Raw genomic sequence first — 5,660 nt, forward strand, 5'->3', positions numbered from 1 at the left:
CATTACCGCCCTCCCCACAACAATCAGGTTCACTGGGGGTTCAGTCTTAGCAGGACCCAGGGCTTCCCCTTCCACTGGTGCTCTTACTAGGCTATTCATTGCTACCTATGAGGTCAGAATCCAGGGTCAGTCCATGTATAGTCTTTGGGTAGTGGCTTAGTCCCTGGAAGCTCTGGTTGCTTGGCATTGTCATTCATATGGGGTCTCGAGCCCCTTCAAGCTCTTCCAGTCCTTTCTCTGATTCCTTCAACGGGGGTCCCGTTCTCAGTTCAGTGGTTTAATGATGGCATTCGCCTATGTATTTGCTGTATTCTGGCTGTGTCTCTCAGGATCTGTGTTTGTTTCTTATACACGTGATTATCATTCTCTCATAAATAATCCTATTTCTATTGTTACTGTGACATTATCACAAATGCAGTGCTTAACACATATTTATTACCTTAAAGTACTCTAAAATAGAAGCCCTACATTGTGGGAGTTTGGGGGGAGGGTGACATCAGCAAGATGACTCAATAGATAAAGACATTTGCCACACAAGACTGGCCACCTGAGTTCTATCTTTAGGACCCGTGCAAAAGTGGGAGGAGAGGATCGACACCACAAAAGTGACCTCTGACCTCCACATACATAACACGGTATGAACATTTATTTATATGTACCATGTGCACGCATGCGCGAGCACGCGTGCTCACGTGCGCACACACACACACACACACACACACACACACAGAGAGAGAGAGAGAGAGAGAGAGAGAGAGAGAGAGAGAGAGAGAAAGAGAGAGAGAGAGTAATGAGTAAGTCATGAATCTCAAGGAGCTAAAACTCAGTGTTCTGCAAGACCAGATTCCTTTCTGGAAGCTCTAGAGATTTCCCTTCCTCCTGTTTCCTGATTTCAGACCGCTCACACTCTTTGGATTCTGGCACCTCCTCCACCTGCAAGCACCACAGTGGGTTAAATCCTGTTCTTATCACTCCATTGTCAACTCTGCTTGAGCCTCTCTCTCACTGTTAAGGACTTTGTAGTTGTACAGGGTCTACTAGACAATCTTCCTGTTTGTCAACTGACTGATAATCTTAACTCAGTTCATGCTTTCATTCCCCTCAGTCAAATGATGCAACACATTCAGACATCAAGCTTTGTTCAGCTTGTAGAGGTTTGGGGCAGAGGGTGCAGGAGGGCATCATTGTGCTTATTACAGAGGGTAAAATGTTATTTTTATAGAAGGAATCTCCATAAAGGCCTACTTCAAGAATTCATGAAGAGCATTTAACAAATCAAAAGGGACATCTTGTGCTGAGGGAAAAAGAAATAGAGTCAAAAGCACCATTACAAGTGTATTCATCTCCTACTTGCCTAGAGAAGCCTACAGCCCTTTTTGAAAGTTGATCCTGGCAAGCACCATGTCCAAGAGATAACTCTAGAGGAAATGGGTGATGACGTACTAAGGAAAGGCTGCTGGTTTGCTCTGAAATAACTTACTCCTTAAGCCTGGGTGTAGATTGTATTTCTGTTTACTTCATAGACAACTTTGTTAACCAATCCATAATATTAAAAGGGTGATTGATTTTATTTCTTGTATCAACATGTCTTCTTTGCTACCCTAGAACAGAAACAAGTGTATCCCTCAGGCACTGGGAAGTCCACACTGAGATTTTAATTGCCAGCCAGTAAAATCTGCCACAGTCTTCAGGGCGAGGCTCAGCAATTAAATGCTGCTAAGAGCTGGCAAATATCACCAGGCCATTAAGCCAGGAATATTGTGTATTAAATCTGAAATGGTGCCGTCAACAGGCTTATGCTTCAAATGCTTCTCCTTCAACTGGTAGTGCTGCTTTGGGAGTCTATAGAACCATGAAGAGGTGAGACTTAGCTGGTCCAAGTGGATTATTAGAGGTGGGCATTTGAAGGTTCCACCAGACCCCTGGTTTCAGTCTTGTTCTCTTTTCAGGTGTACCACAGTGTGATTGTGGACCCTGACACCATGGGGAACGTGCTTTGGACACCACCAGAAGGCTCCACAAGAGGGACTGAAAAGGTGAGTCCAACATGAAAAGCTCTTTCCTACTTCAGTCGTTCATGCCAGGTGTTTGCTCCCTATGGTGACAAAATGACTAATACTAACATTGTCCCTTGACTGATGGAGGCCCTGTTCCTTTTTCAAAATCACTCAAAGTCTCAGACTGCCCAAATGGTCTCCGTTATCCCAGGACACGAGACAAACTGGACACAGTAAGCATTATGTAGTATTTCTCAATCCAATGACATGGTGGTCATGTTCCCTGGACAATTCAATAGGTCTCTTGGACACTGGACATCAGGAGGTGGCAGTGGAGAAGCCACCCCACCTCCCACATTCTCACCTCACCTTCCTGATGTGGAAAACACCTTCGGCTAATGAGCAAATCTGGCATGTGTCAGCTTTCTGTAAGCAAGCATTTCACAAGGTTTACAGAAAAGTAAAGTAAACAGAGTTCCAAGTAACAAAGAGAGGCGTTTATGCATTCTTTAATTCACTTTAAAGGATGGTATAAACTGACTTTTTAACCAAGCATTAGGCAAGATCTGGGCCCAAGCCATTCTATAATAAACAGTGACATGGCTATATTAAAATATTTACTTAGTGTGCTAAAGTGACTTATAGGAAGAGTGGCTACTACATAGAAGTCCTAAGCATTAAGGCGTCAGGTGCCACGGGCGGCATAAATATCCCATGTGCACTTGTTTATAGGAAAACCCCATCTGGATTCGGCTAAAACAGCAGGCACCCCGGTGACCCCAGTTTTGCTATTGGAAAATATAACACAAGTGTTCACTCATCTAGAATAACTACGGTGGTAAGTGCCAAGTGACAGATGGGAGGGGATTGGCTTTTCTCAATAAAATCCAGGCACTCCATTGTGAAAGGTTTCATTGTGAGGGCTCCTCGGCATTTACAGACTCTCAGTGTAGATATGTAGCTAGACAAGGCAAGACTCTGGGTCAGACTGACCAAGACCTGCCTCGTCAAGAGAGATGATCCCACATGTATCCAGGCAAACCAGACATGGCTGGGGAGACAGGGCTTGGAATTGTCCATACATATTAACATCAAAAGTGCCCCCCTCTCTCCTGATCCCCTAAACTAGTTATGTAGAACAGAGACCAGCAGATAGGCTGGAGGAACAAGCCCGGCTTGATCCAAAGAACACAACATTTTGAGACCAGAAGTCTGGATTGGTCTGGTCCTCTACTCACTAAGCATTCCCCTCAGGATTAGAATGAGCACTAGAGAGAGGACACTGTCACTCACTGTCATGGATGTTTTCATGTATGGCCTTACTGCTTCTTCCTGTTCATGCTAGGATCCAGGCAGTCCTTCTCCATTCTGAAGAGTCACAAGGATGACCATAAAAGTTTCTCCTAGATCCCTCATCAGACAAACACAGTGCTGCCTCTCAAGATTGGTCCTGTAGAGAAAACATTACTAATAAAAGTATAGCTGACTTCTGAGACTTGACAGTTGGGTTGTGGAGAAAATACATCAGCACGAGAATCTGTCTACCCAACTCCACAAGAAGAGAACTGAAAAAAAAAATCTCTTCAATAGAAACTCATCAGCAAACCGAGAACACTAAGTGATGGGACAGAGGGCTCCCTACACACAATTGCAAACCTCTCCCAACTGCATTTGATGAACAGATTTCATGCACCATTCAGTAAAGGATATTATGATCCTCTACCATGCTTCCAAGCATTTCTGGACAAGGAGAGTCCACCTATAAAGACAGTTATTACCTCCATGACGCTGAACAACTATCTGGGTCAGAAGATGTTTAGTTAAGTAAATGCCCAACGTGATTTTAAGAAAGATGAAGGAAAGAACAGAGTAAGGATAAGCAGAGAGCATTCTCATAGTACTGGAATGTGCTAAGGGGACACATTGGAAGAAAAGCTATCAATGGTACTACCCAGGGGTGAACTCTGTGTGTTACAATACTGACCTATAGGCAAGAGGTGCTCACTGGTATAATAACTGTGCAAAGGCTTAGGGGTAAAGAAGAACATTTGCATTGGATTTGTGGTCTGCTCCACAGGAGAGAATTCAGGCCTGGTACTATAACTTGGTCAATGTTATAGCTGCAGGGGTCACAGTCTTACTACTGTTTCCTTGCTAAATGAACACATTGTCGAACTGCCTTCTAAATACTAACAGTTATTCATGTAGATTAGTGCTGCTCTCAATATTGGAGGGAGAATGTTCGTGCAGTGGGTGGCACCTAATTCAGAGACTCTGAATGATCAGAGTTATGAGTAAAAGTCTATAGAGACTCTACCTACGTGGCACATCTACATCAAGTCTCTTCCCCAAGGCTCAGGAAAGATCACAGAAGGTTGGCAGAGGGGAAAGCTGAAGGATGATAAGAGCCAGGTGGATGATGGGAAGGAATGTTGTGACATGCTGTCTTTTGGACATGACTTGGCCATTGTACTCTTGAACTCCAGCTATGGCTACCTACATACATAAGGTCTGAACAAAAATCAAGCCATCAAGATTAATCAACATTCCAGCAGGCATCACTAAGTAGACTTAGTGGGCAGGGGTCAGGAGGTAAGTAGAGAGTGGAGCATGTTTGGGTTCCTACTAAGAGTAGGAATTATGGATTGATGTGATCAAGACCTATTATTTGCATGTATAAAATTATATAAAAATAAGCAAAAGACTTTTTTAAAATAACAAGAAGCAGATTTCTTTTAATTTTTATTAGATTTATTTATCTAGCTATCTATTTATCTTTTTTGGAAAGGTCATACATGTGAGCTATGATATACATGTGGAAGTTCAAGAACAACTTGTGGGAGTCAATTCATTCCTTCTGCCTTGTAGGTCCCAGGGACTGAACTTAAGTCATTAGGGTTGGTCGCAAGTTCCTTTAAAGCCATCTCACTGGCTCAAAAATAGACAGTCTTTAACTATTATTTTATGCAGGGTAGTCAGATAATCCACAGATCTCAGTTTAGAAAGTTTGGAAATCAAGATATTGTTTTAATTTAACTTAAGATCTTTAACTTCATGATCAAAGATTAAATGGATAATCAAAGATTAAATGGATAATTGCACCATGACAATGAAGCAATCAATACTAGCTGAGAGCCACTTGGGGCACTGGCCTACACCTCAGTACTATCAGCTGAGAGAAAGTTGCAGAATCTCATAGATAAGGCACACAAGATCCAGAAAGGGAGTATGAACTGTTCGTGGCAACAAAGTCGATTCTGTTTCATTCTTCATTTCTAACACTGTGCTGTCTGGCAAGGAAGCCACTGGCTACAATTAAATTAATTAAAAAATAATTAATCTAAACAGTTAGAAATCGGTTCTTCTATTGCACTAGGCATATTATAAGCACCATAGTTACAAGAGGTGGGGACTGCACTGAGTGCTGACTACAGAACATTCTGGTCTTTTCGGAACACATTCCTAATGAAGACTGAGATTCAATGGATTCTGGCAGCTGTTGTTAGGGGAAAAGGAATGGTCTGTTTATAGTTTTCTGTTTTTGTAAGGTAAGGTGACTTGGCATCATGGGAAGCAAACCACTTTTGATGATTTTTTTCTAACCCAAGAATTAGATACCAAGTCGAATCATCTTTCATTTATTTCTTTACTTAAAGACTATAG

The 5,660-nt window shown here is 42.3% G+C and overlaps 1 long non-coding RNA gene across 1 annotated transcript; it reads left to right on the forward strand.

The window, feature by feature from the left end:
- Nucleotides 1-1,680: 1,680 nt before the first annotated feature.
- On the forward strand, nucleotides 1,681-5,342 carry LOC148002915 (uncharacterized). Its single transcript, XR_015632392.1, has 4 exons — nucleotides 1,681-1,860; nucleotides 1,950-2,036; nucleotides 2,730-2,835; nucleotides 3,343-5,342. It is a non-coding gene; the product is annotated as an uncharacterized LOC148002915 (long non-coding RNA).
- The last annotated feature ends 318 nt before the right edge of the window (nucleotides 5,343-5,660 follow it).

This window comes from Rattus norvegicus, chromosome 10 (genome assembly GCF_021556685.1).
Source record: "Rattus norvegicus strain SHRSP/BbbUtx chromosome 10, alternate assembly SHRSP_T2T, whole genome shotgun sequence".
In the NCBI taxonomy this organism is placed as follows: domain Eukaryota; kingdom Metazoa; phylum Chordata; class Mammalia; order Rodentia; family Muridae; genus Rattus; species Rattus norvegicus.